At 38.8% G+C, this 12,865-nt stretch overlaps 1 protein-coding gene across 4 annotated transcripts in view; it reads right to left on the reverse strand.

Moving 5' to 3' along the window:
• Positions 1-10,988, reverse strand: part of tead1b (TEA domain family member 1b) — a 46,096-nt gene extending 35,108 nt beyond the window's left edge. For 2 of the 4 annotated variants that reach the window (XM_034196966.1, XM_034196965.1), the window contains exons 1-2: positions 10,679-10,987; positions 10,100-10,221 (exon numbers count right to left, since the gene is read on the reverse strand). The gene's annotated coding sequence lies outside the window, so the exon portion shown is untranslated. Of the gene's footprint in view, positions 1-10,099; positions 10,222-10,678 lie in introns of all 4 variants that reach the window. The other 2 variants (XM_034196964.1, XM_034196968.1) reach the window with 2 other exon arrangements.
• Positions 10,989-12,865: the final 1,877 nt, after the last annotated feature.

Consider the following 12,865-nt stretch of genomic DNA (forward strand, 5'->3'; position numbering starts at 1 on the left):
TTGTGCATCTTACCAAGCTGCTCAGACAGCTGGAGAGAGACTCCTCTCACCAGCAGCTACTGACAAGACCAGCATGCTCCTGAGTGACAGCATCTGCAGTACTGTAACAGTACCCAGTGTCCAGGAACATAAAACGGCAGACTATCCCATATTTTATGTGGAATTACTCACTACAGATTCATGAATGCTGGGCACTAGAGAGGCATGTGTGTGGTAAAATGAGATTCAGCAGTGTTGCGGTCAGTACAACTGTGTGGCCTTCATGAATGGAGAGCATTCTGCACATGTTGGCCTTAGCAGACCCAGGACTGAGTTTATTGCTGCGGTTACATTACAGAAGAAAGAAACATCAGAATGGATTCAAATGTTCCGTGTTGAGTGAGAACATAGCTCATTTATTGTGTAAAGGTTGAGTTTATACTTACAACTTGTATGGCAGAGTTGTACTGATTAAAAGTCGGGTGAAAAAGACGGCAGTCATGCACACTGTAGTGTTTATAGTTACTTGGTATGAAAACAGATGGACATGGTAATACATTTAAGTCGGCATGGACAATAACAACATATTCATGACAGAGTCTTGCCATATGCATAACTATAAATGTGACGTTATGAAGGAATAAGTGCTTTGATCATACTATAAAATTATACAATTTTAAATGTTTTCTCTGAGAATGTAAGACAGAATTGTCTTAAATATGGGTACATAAATCATGCACAATCACTGCATGTTTGAAAGGTTTGATCCAAGACACAGCAACTCAATACAAAAACATGAAAGAACACAATGAAGGCACATCATCTAAGAGGCAAGTTGTCTGGCCAGATCCCAGAGGGAGGAGGCGGAGCAACAGGTGGATAAGACATCACCTGGCACATACTAAACTCATTCAAGCTGTGTTTTTGTAATTGTCCAATGCAGCTGTCTATAGTGTGACTGCTCCTGCAGTTTTTCATGCTTCACCTGAATCATCAAATAAAAACAATGACTACGTGATTGTATATTAGGCTGTGAACACTTTTAAACATCTCTGAGTGCATGAGAGTAGTGGCTGAACAGAACCAGTGACACTGTGTGACGTGCTGAGTTCTCATTTTAGCTTACATGCAAATCAAAGGCAGTCTTATATTCAGTAGCATGGCGACTGCAAACTAGTTCAAGACAAACATAGAAACAGATTGTGCTTACAATCTTGTGTCAACCGCTTTAATTCACAACCTAATATGCTTTTATGTTTTAGTTCCTTTACTGAAACCTCACTGATGTTTTCTCTTTACTTTATCGCTCGCCTCTTTCCAGACAACTGCTTCCTCCCTGAGAAAGATCCTATTCAAGCAGCACAAGCTGTCAGGAAGTGGGAATAGTAGCATATGTTTCTTCCAGCGTGTCAGTTCATGAGGGGGAAAGGGGGATGGGAGCAAGCTGTTGGGGAAAAGAAAAAAAACTCAGAGAGCGGAGAGAGCTTTTACTGAATTCCGTTTTTGTGTGCCGACTGCTGACACAGCAGAACCAACTCACAAACTGATGAGGGAGGGGGAAGAAATTTCAACCACTAAAAGGCTGGGATATGCTCCTCTCATCACAATCAAATGATGAACTGTAACCGTAATCACTTCCAGACTACATTCACAGCACGATGGGGTTCTGAGAAAAATATTTGTTTCTCTTCCCCATTGAGACCAAACATTGAATCACATTGGTATTTGTACAAGCTAAAGTACTTTTTCAAATGCCAAGAGTTTCTGCCAGTATGTTTCCATTAGGCTTTTTAATGTCTAGTCTACTTAAATATTCTTTGGCACAAAACTTGTGCACACACTATTACCAAAACAACCCAAGAACAAACAAATGTTGTAGTTGAACTGTAAGTCTGCTTTTATATGTTGACAAACAATTAAAATCGACCATATACTTTCCTGTCAATAAAGAATATATCTATTAAAGCTATGCGATGCCTCAATATAATAATTTTGCCAGAACCAAAGAAATCTGTTTTAGCAAGCATCTTGAGAGGGGATGAAAAGGTTCAAAATCTTTAAATCACTGTATCACTTCACTCAGCATGTCTCAAATCACTCTGCAACACATTGACATTAATACAACTCGTCTACAAAAATTCCAAAAACAATCAATCATCATTATTAAAGGTGGGGTAGGTCATTTTGGAGAAACCAGCTTGAGTGCGTTAGAATTTGAAAATACACAACCGGAACAAATCTGCCACTTCCTTACAGAGCCCCTCCTCCAACACACACAAACTCGCACATGACCAATGAGGGCACGAGATAAGTTTGTGCACTGATGGAAGGCTGACAGGCAGGTAGCCCATCCAGTTATTTTAGTCGGGCCGGCTAAAATGATTGGTCATGCTCTTTACAGTACTACGGCTTCCACAGATGACATTATTTATGGATTTTTTGTCAAAGCACTTAAGACATTCATTGCTTTCGGGATGTTAAGAGCATTCCATGGAATATAACAAAAAGTGTATTTCGAGCCGGTTTCTCAAACGTACCTACCCCACCTTTAATTGAGGTCAAATGAAACAAGTCAACAAGCGAAAACAAGACAGCAAACACTGGATACACTGACATTCAACTTTCCCCTCTATTCACTCTATTCAAGGCAACGTTGTCATGTCATTTTCCAATTTATATTATTAATCTCTCATGTGGTGGATGCCTTTGTTCAAGTACACCTGATATGGTATCACTGCAATCCCTTAAACCCCAGGGGATTCAAGCTTCAAAATAAATTGGTAGTTTCATTAAAAAAATTGGTAACACAATTTGTATCTACAAGAGGTTCCAAAACATTAGATGTTGTCCAAAAACCAGCCAGTTGTGTTTCCCACACGGCCTTTAATCTACTGTCCGGCTGGCTATGCCCTTCCACCTACACTAATTTAAAGGAATGTATATAGAAAAAATACATCAGCAAGCTCGTATTTAAAGAAAAAAAATGGTGAAAACAACTGAATTCATGTTTAGCTTGGCAGCTGCAATAACAGATTTTTGGAGAATGTACAAACTAAAATAATTTATATGAACAATGATAACATTTTCCAATTACAAATCAAGTAACTTTTCATCATACCTACACTGAAATAATACGGGACAAAGGTTATTCCCATCCTCAATAGATCTGTGTGACATGGATCGGATGCTTGTGCTGAGTGCAACATGTGGATAACATGGCTGTGTCGTCAATGAAGACGGTCTCTTAGTGCCTGAAAATCCCCGGACTAATTATTTCCATCAAAAGAAGGTATGAATGTCACCCATAGAAACACTAGTGGCTTACAGATAATTGCATACTTCTGTCTTTGCAGGGTGTTCACCATAGAAATGGTCTTATTTGTGAGATGTGGTGGAGATGGCCTGCGATGCAATACGTGTATGTGGTAGCTAAGCAGAGTAGTAGCTGTGACCTGGCATTATGGGAAATTACACTTACCGGGAGATTACATAAACCACTCACCAAGCTGGAATCCAGCTCCTTAAATTAAGAGAACCCATTTCAAGCATCAGACAGAGCAAGGTAATGAAATAGCAGATGAGAGGTCTCAAATGTAATTTTCCATGTGGAGTTCTTTTGTGCCGTTATCTCAGAGGGTGCAATAATGATTCTGTGAATGACTTTTGTGCACCCCATAATGGCCCACAGTAGTTAAGCCCACTGTGTGTAAAACAGTAATTACCATGTGATTTCCAAACTCAACATTTTCAGCTTGTTGCTAAGACATATCCTGGCCTTTGCATAATTATAACAACAATGTTGTAGATATTCAATTTTCAGCAACACGTGACCCGACTATGAACATTTACAATAACTGAAATTCCATTTAGTTTCCTTCATTAAAACTACTTAATTACCTCGGGGAGGGCTTGTGGTTTTTGGAATTAAGTATTTGACAGGAGGTCTTTGAGGACCTTGACAGATGCGGTTACAGGGCAAAATAAAATTATTTTAAAATCTATGGAAATACCTTTTGAATTCAATTTATTTTGAAACCTTACCAAACAAGGCTAAGTTCAGGCATGCAGCCTCTACTTAAAATAAATCGAAATCAACTAAACAGGTGAATACTAATCTTGGTTACTCATCAGAAAAACATTTTTGGGCACACACTTAACCTACTGCTTATTAATTAAGGAAAAGAAAATGGGGTGAATGGCAGGGAATTTTTGAGTAACAGAAGTCTTGGTGAAAACATATCGTAACATTCTACAGAATGTCACTAAACTACGTATGCATTTCAGGACAAAACTATTGATTATGTATTGGATTTTTCTTTGGTTTCATGAATAAATCTACAGGTTTGGAGTACAGATGAATGAATAAACAAGGTTTTCAATACCAATTTCCGTAGGTCCACTGAAGGGGCTAGAAAGCTTACTTATGCCGCCTCTGTTATTGGCAATGGCATTGTGTTTATTTCATGCCTCTTTGAACATGCAGGCTGAGATGCCGTGAATTTGTCTGATATCATCCCACTCAAATGTGAGGCCCAGATCCCACCGCCCGGCAACCATCAGGCCACTGTGGGATCAATCTTTGTTTGCCAGAGAATAGGATTGATTTACAGGTTCTGTCAAAGCAGCCCTCTCTACCTGCCTCAGACTGAGAATCAGGTAGCAACAACATGACCGGGACACCATCAGATATGTCGGCTAAAGGTCCTCTGAACAACAGAAGGAAAACAAATCTAAGATACAAACAATTACACCCTCTGAATATACAACGCTGTCCTACCAGTCGTACCAAAATATAACAAAATGCAATTCACCATTCAAACATGAAATGTAATAAAAGCTTGGAAGACATTTGCCAATCAAAAATGTGCAGTGCATTCCAGGCGGCACACGCCCGTGTCACTGCTGTGTGGAGTGCGAGCGGAACACATAAAGCTCAGGAAATTAAAGCTGTAAATAAAGGTCCGTCAGATAAAGGATCTCCTGACAGTTATGAGAGCAGAGCAGGCCGAGAGCTGGCCGCTGCCTCATTCAGGACGCGTGCGGAGGGGCATGAAAAAACAAATCACTGTGATGAGCATGAAGGCCACCATTTGCATTTTTTCTTTGCCAATTCACGCCGACTTTCATCTCTTTCCCCTTTTCTTCTTTACTTTTCACCGGCCATCATTTAACCCTCTTATATTCATTATTTCCTGTTTCCCCGCGGCAATCTTTTCCAATCCTTTGTTTTTTTCGATTGGCAACTCGAACATTTCACACAGTATGTATAATGTGACTATTTCGGGGAAGACTGAGTGTTTAAGGGTTTATTCACACACAAATATTTTGAGGTATAATTAATGCTACACCAAATTAAATATAGTTCTGGACTGGACAAAACACACACTTTACCATAAAAGTCACAAAGTTGTTGTGAAAATTCAATGTAATTATGGGCTGTTTGCCTTTTATCTTTTTAGCCATGTACCATTTTATAATACTTAGCATTTGTTGACATTATCCCAAAAAGCATAAGCCATAGTAAGGCATGATGTGCACTGAAACACATGAATATCCAAGGCTGATACACAAAGCAGGTGGTTATGAAGTGAGGGGCTATTCTAAGACACTATGTGTGGTCTTCAGTTTAGCCAATACTGAACAACAGGTTAACGTTTTCTTGAATAATAATCTATCAAGAATCAAAACTGGTCGAAAAAATATGAAGATACCAAGACTAGTTGAGAAAACATGAAGATACTAATAACAGTGTTTAAAAAGTACATTCTGTAGAAGAAATCGAATTTAGTTTACAGTATATTTGTGAGCTGAAGCTTTAAGCCTTTAGTAAGAAAAATGTACACAGACAAGAACTATGAGACGGACCTTTGTTTTTACTTCTTTTTATAGATATAGAAAATCGGCGACTTGCTTGTTAAAAAAAAAGCGATGTTCATTTGAACAAATAAGCTGTTAAAAAAATTCCCCTTACCCTCTATTAAATAGACGAAACAGAAAAAAAAAAAGTTTGGGCAACACAGCTCTCCATTACTGTGTCCCGGCTCTGATTCCAAACTAATTTACTGGGCACAGCCTGCATATTAATGAGGAGCTTCCCCTCAGTCTATCTGTGCCTCCACTGAATCCAGGGCACCTTCAGGGCAGAGAGAGAGCCTGCCTGATCTGTGTCAGCCATGATAACAATACAGCGACCATTGATGAAAGGTCTTGTGGAAATTTAGTACAAGCAACGACTGGGAATACGGTGCCAGAGAGACTGAATAACCCACATTTGAATACAAGCCACAAATTACACACACTTTCAGTAAATGAAGTGACTGTGTGCCTTTGTTCCATGGGTTTCCTTTTACTTGCGGAGAGCTGAACACCACTACCGCTACTATGGCAAGCACTGGGAAAGGAAGTTGTTGAAGCCGAGATTTCCTGCTTTCATTGTGGTTAAGAACTTAAAATGTTTATAGTGGTTTCAGAAACTGACTCATCTAATGATTCATGGAGTTCATATAGATTTTCCTCCTTGTGTGATCATGAAGCAGCTCATGTGTTTGTCTTTTTATTCCAAATAAGAATGGGTAGGAAAGTAAATATCTCAGATACTTAATAACTTCTTAGTGGATGGAACTACACATCAATTATGAGTGGTTGAGACAGTATGCTTTGCCATATGGTACAAATTGTAAGGCTGTAATATTAAAGTGGTAAGCCTTCAAAGGTTGGGGCAGTACAATCATTTGGTGCTTTATGTAAAATTAGAAACATGAGTTGTTCCTTTTGAATGAATAGGCAAAGTCTGCTACAACTTCAGCATAATGGAGGCAGACTTAAACACAACCAGTCTTCTATAAGTATGCATGAGGAGAACAAAAAAAAATGTTGCTCTAACTAAGGTGTTTGACAGGGCCAAAGTGCATTCGGTAGCTGGCAGTCATTTTATGGCTGCAGTACTGGAGCAGATTTACTTAGATGACGTCAGTGGCTTTGAGCCAGCTTTTCCTTTTTGGTGACACTCTCCGCTGGCCTCAGAGGGTCCTGCTCAAACTGCTGAGCAGCAGTGCATAATCTAAAATTCCCTTTCTATACCAGGGTTTACCTCAGGGCACACACAGTCTGGAAACCTGCACGAGAGTCTCTTTAAAGCGTGCTTTGAGCGTGGAGAACACTGATGTTTTGATGCGATTGATTCTACTCCAGCCACACATCATGTCTAATTGCACAATCAATTAAAAATGACACTGTGTTCAGATTCAATTACAGATCACACATCCTTTTTCTAGCCTAGAATTTTCATAACATAAAATATATTATGTATTATTATCATTTAAATTTAAACCGTGGGACTCATAATGTGTTCACATTCCCAAGAGGAATTACACTCCAAATAGAAAATGTGCCGTGTAACATGTATTTGCATTTTCTGTGAGGTGAAACTTTGATTTATAACAGCAATATCCTGTTCATACACTACTTAGGGAGTAGTTTTGAAAAACTGTGAAACCTGAGAACTAACTAGCTCTTAACAGTTGACATTTACAATATAATTTGAGACTTGAAAACATCATGTTAAAAACCACTAGACAGGTTTAATTCATAAACCAAAAATCCCAACAAAATAAAATAACTGGTGAAAGTTGAAATTGCTTTCTAGTAATTCTAGCTTTATTATAAAATATATATTTAAATGTAGCCGTAACCCTTAGTGCATCAGAACTGCGGTAAGCCTAAAATATAATTCATCTTAAACTATCAATTGTTGAATTGAAATGCTCATTTTAAATGAGATGCCATGCTGAGATTATGAATACATCTCTGCTCTAAAGCACCTGTTGCACAGAGTACGGCTAGGTGCCTCTCTGCAGCAGTCAGGTCTACATCTCTCTCACACACACACAAACACACTGTATCTCCTAATGTGCTATAATTAAACAGTCAGGAACAATTTGTGGTCAATCTAAAATGTAAAAATAAAGGCGATCATTTTAGCAGCTGAATAAACAGTTTGAATTCTTTCTTTATTGTCATTTTGTGATTTGAGCGTCACTGAGGGTATCAATGTTTTATTGTCAGTTCAGTATATCTCTAATTGTCAAAAGTAAAATTGGCATATTCTGTCAATAACGTATGTTAAGAATGCACTTAATGATAAATCATTGCACACACAGGGTAAGAGCTTTGAATAATTCTGGTAAGGAGACAAATGCATAGCAGCTAATGCCAGGCTCACAAGACTATCAAAAGCTAAAATATGCGCGTAGGCATTTGACAAATGTTTGGCAAAATGTATTATTTTGAAAGAGGACAACCTTCAATCAACAGTATGGACAACTGAAGAAAATAAATGTCTCACTCTGCTCCAAGAAGAAACTCAGTCCACTCTGTGTTTCACAAAAGCACATTATTCGGGCACACTTCACAACAGATAGACTACACACTCCGTAGCTCTGTCCTTAGATCTAAACAAGACAGAAAACCTGAACAAGCAATGTGTTAAAGTTACACATCGCCTGTGTATCCTATATAGCAGGGGTTGTGGAAACTAGTTTCAAGGAAAATACTTATTCCGTCAAACAAAGACAATATCCTATTCTTGCGTAAATGCTTTGCAGATTCCGTCCAACAGGTCCAATGATTGCATAAGCAGAAAACAAAGAATCTATTTCAACCTTCTTTTTTTTTCTTTGAGCAAGCAGATTTACACTTACTGTACATGTGTGTGGGCTTACGTCTAACTGCATTCAGACTGTTTTCTGGCAATCACAAAGGCCCTTTCATGTTAATTACATTTTAATAGAATGTCTCCTATATCTTTTTGTCTCATGCGTTACATTAAATGTTCAACAGTAGGTTACTGTAAAAAGCATGTTTTCTTTTTTTTTAAAGGGAGAAACTTGTACACTTGCCATAACAACAACAAAAACGGGTGGGTGGCTGTAGGTGCTTCGACAAAACCGTTTGTAGTAGAAGTAGTAGTAGTAGTAGTAGTAGAAGTAGAAGTAGTAGTAGTAGTAGTATAAGTAGAAGTAGTAGTAGTAGTAGTAGTATAAGTAGTAGTAGTAGTAGTAGAAGTAGTAGTAGTTGTACTAGAACTACTAGTAGTAGTGGGGGTGTATGTTCAAGCTTGTGAAGGTATTTTAAAACCCCATTACTCAGTTGTGTCACTTCTGCTGACAAAAATAAATAATATTACAAAAGAAGTTACTTTCACTGTCTGACTAAACAGATAGCCGACTGGGATAGTTAAAAAGCACAACTGGAGAGCTCACAGGAGAATAAATGAGGTGATTTTAAAATTCTCATTTAAATTAATACAGTACAAAGACACCCTGATTGAATCACAGCAGCATATCTGAGCTGTGTAAACTGTGGCTAGATGGCCAGACGGGGCTGTTTGTTTAAAGCAAACCAAATATGACCATTTACAGCAGCAAATATTAAGCAAAGTGTCAAGGAGTCTAGCCCTTTGGCTCATAGAGGAGATCCTTCAGTGTTTAGTGCAACAGGGTGTAGTCCCAATTTGAAAGCTAACTTTGCTGTTGCTAATGAAACAAATAGGCCTTATTCTCATGTCTTCCTTTACATCATATCCTGTGTAATGTCCTCAGTCCACAAAAAAAGTTAAAAGGATAAAATCATTGTAAGGAGTACAACTTTTGTCTAACACACACACACACACACACACACACACACACACACACACACACACACACACACACAGCTGGCCTACAGTTGGAGGGGAGTTCAGTTTTAGCTGAGCAGGCATTTCCCAAAGTAGAGGAAGGAAAATGAAAACAATGAAGGAAAGGCCAAATAATCTTCAATTTAAACGAATGCAAATGTTCCTCCTGGACTATAACCAAAGATTATACCTTAAAACAGGCCAGTTAATATAATTCAAACCACCAAAATAACGCAAAAGAAGCAACTAACCACCATTTCTACAACGGTAGTTTTTTAACAGAAATTATACAAAGAATAACCCGAAATAAGCTTTAATCCACCGAACAACAAAAAGGGCTTTAAGCTGCCCTTTCCCTCCGGTTCACTTGGTTGCAGCACCAACATGGAGCACACATACTGCTAAAAGAAGTAACAAACAAACATTGAAACATGCAACGTTACTTACACAAAACTTCGATGACGGTTTTAATAACCACCGTCAAAACGTGTTGAAGCAACAAGTCTCTCTCCGCCGTGGTTTTCCTCTTCGAGGTGGTCCGAAAATCCTCCGGTGAAATCTCCAAGTAACTACGGAGAGGAAAACAGCAACGTTTTCAACCGTCATCTTGTCCAAAAAAAAGCGTTATTCGTGCGGTATGTTTTTTTAGTTCATCCCGAATCCCGCTGGGACTTTCAGGGGATCTGACACAGGAAAAACGGCCTCTGAGGCTTTTAGAAGGGGCGTATGATCGGGCTTCTTTACAAAAATGTGAAAAATGTCAAAGATTTTCGCTGCTATGTCAAAGCCATGGGCTACAACAGTGTTCAAAGTGAGCAGCACCCTGTTGCAAACATCGACCAGAATTGGCCATGTTTCTCAGCGATGGAATAAGACAGCCTCCACGCCATGGGATAAATAGTAAACACCTGAATAAGCCGACATTTTCAAATAAATTGTCCAATATTTACAAAGACGTCAACTAAAAACCCCACGCACAGAAGTCTACAACCAGTTTGGATACCTGCAACTACCATTGAAACTTACCTCGTTATTGATATCTCATATAATTGTCCCTTCTTTTTGAGTAAATGGGATGTTACGGGGTATTTTTTTAATACTATGTCAAGTTATTCTAGTGTTTCTGGGCCAGCCAGGAAGGTGTAGGTGAATCGCGCACTGACAGAGATGCGAAGAATGCTCGGAATGAGAAGAGGAATGAAATGAACGCAAAGAGCGAGTTCTCGCTGGCGGGGCGGAGCGAGAGATGGCGGAGCGAGAGGTGGCGTCATCCCGCGTCCAGCAGCCGAGCAGCAGCCCGGGCAGCGGGCAGCAGCACAGGGACAGGGAGGGTACTGAACATCCCGGGGAATGACGCCTTCAGGGGCACCGCCAAGCTAAGATTTTACAGCTTCACAGCCCCACTTGTTACAGCATCGATCCTGCTACAAGTTATCGATACAGAACAAAGTCCTTCTCAGGCAGTGGTGGGAGAAGGATATGATTTACTTAGGTAAAAGTGGAAGTAACAGAGTGTAGGAATACTCTGTTACAAAGTATTATCATCAACATATACTTAAGTAGCAAAGATAACAGTACTTATTATGCAGACTGCTCCATTTCAGAATAATACAAATGATATGTTTTGATTATTATTGATGCATTATTATCAATCACAGCTGGTAAAGTTGACTGGATTTTTTATGTCTGATTAATATTATAATTAATTGTTAAAATCATTTTACTGTTGCGACCGCTAAAGGTGTGGCTAATTCCAATAACATTAGACTTTATACTTCTGCCATGTAATTTAACAAAAAATCTATCAAAATCTATAAGACTATTTTTATTTTGTATTTTTAAATCTAAATCTGCAAAGTAGCTTTCTAACTAGTGTTATCTAATACATATTGTGGTGTAATGAGGATGTAATAATGAGGAATGTGGATTTTAAGAAAAACAAACAGTGTGACTTGTGTCATGGTTTCTTTATTCCTTAATGCTCAGTGCAGGGATAAACATTTCCTACATGATTTAAAGGCAGCAGCTGACTTCACAAATCTGGCAAATACAAAGAGGAAAGAGGAGGGGAGATTTAAAAGCAGGCCTTCATGCAGATTGGTTGTGGAGAAACTTTGTGGAGCATTCAAATGATAGCAGCCACACAATGGGGCCTCCAGCTGGGTATTATTGTAAGAATACAGATACATTTAAGTAATTGTAAATCCATGATGAAATGTATGTTCTCCCTTGATAAATCTATCTTGTCAGCACAGTGATATATAGCACGTTTAATCTTATATGTTATCTTAAAGTCAATCAAACAAGCATTGTTGACAGACCTGTTATATATTTTCAAAGGTTGAGTTGTCCAGATTTACAAGAGCAAGTTCAAAAACTCACAGACAGAAAACCCTGTCAAAGAAACATCTGTGGTCCTGTCTGAACAAGTCATACATTAGAAACCTGTGTTTTGACGGCAATCCTTCAAAAGAAAAGGATCCATGAAGACGAACGACTTCCCCTGCGAGGACATCCATCAACACCATTTAACACCTGTCTGTGCACGTTCAGCCCAGAAACACAGGGAGGTGTATGATTTAAATCTTTTTTTATATATACTGGATTGTATTTCAATGCATTTTTTATTGTGTCTTTTTATTCACTCATCTATTGAGAGTGATTCATGCTGCAGCTGAGCATCATCCACTCAAATCAGATGTCAGCAGTTGTATCACTTTCTCTATGGCCCTGGGTGTTGGCTGTTCCCTATACAACTATTAATCACTGTAAGGCAGTTGTATCTAGGACGTCTCTAATGAGAAATCCCTATTTTTTCTCAAAAGATGATTGCCGCAGTATGTAAAAGTCCAGCTGCTCAGATGTAACAGTGGTAATTCATCAGTGACAGTGTTTGAAAGCTACATGATACCTGCTTTTTCGTAGGCTACTAAGCCAAATGATTAGTTAAATTATGGATTTGTACATTCCTGGTGTTCTTTTCTCCAAAAGTTCACTGTGCAGTTATTGCATTTGACAATTCCTGAATCCTGAAAAGCCACTGAACTGTTAACACAAGAACAAATACTTCACCCACCTATAGCCCACTGTACAACAACACTGTTCATGCACAGCCACTCAGCTGTTGTGTAACAGGGTGTGGCCAGACATGAGCGGGAGCAGAGGTAGAAGCTGAACAGGTGGGAAATGAGAAAAGATGGATAAATGTGACGG

Source organism: Gymnodraco acuticeps, unplaced genomic scaffold, assembly GCF_902827175.1.
Source record: "Gymnodraco acuticeps unplaced genomic scaffold, fGymAcu1.1, whole genome shotgun sequence".
Taxonomy (NCBI): Eukaryota; Metazoa; Chordata; class Actinopteri; order Perciformes; family Bathydraconidae; genus Gymnodraco; species Gymnodraco acuticeps.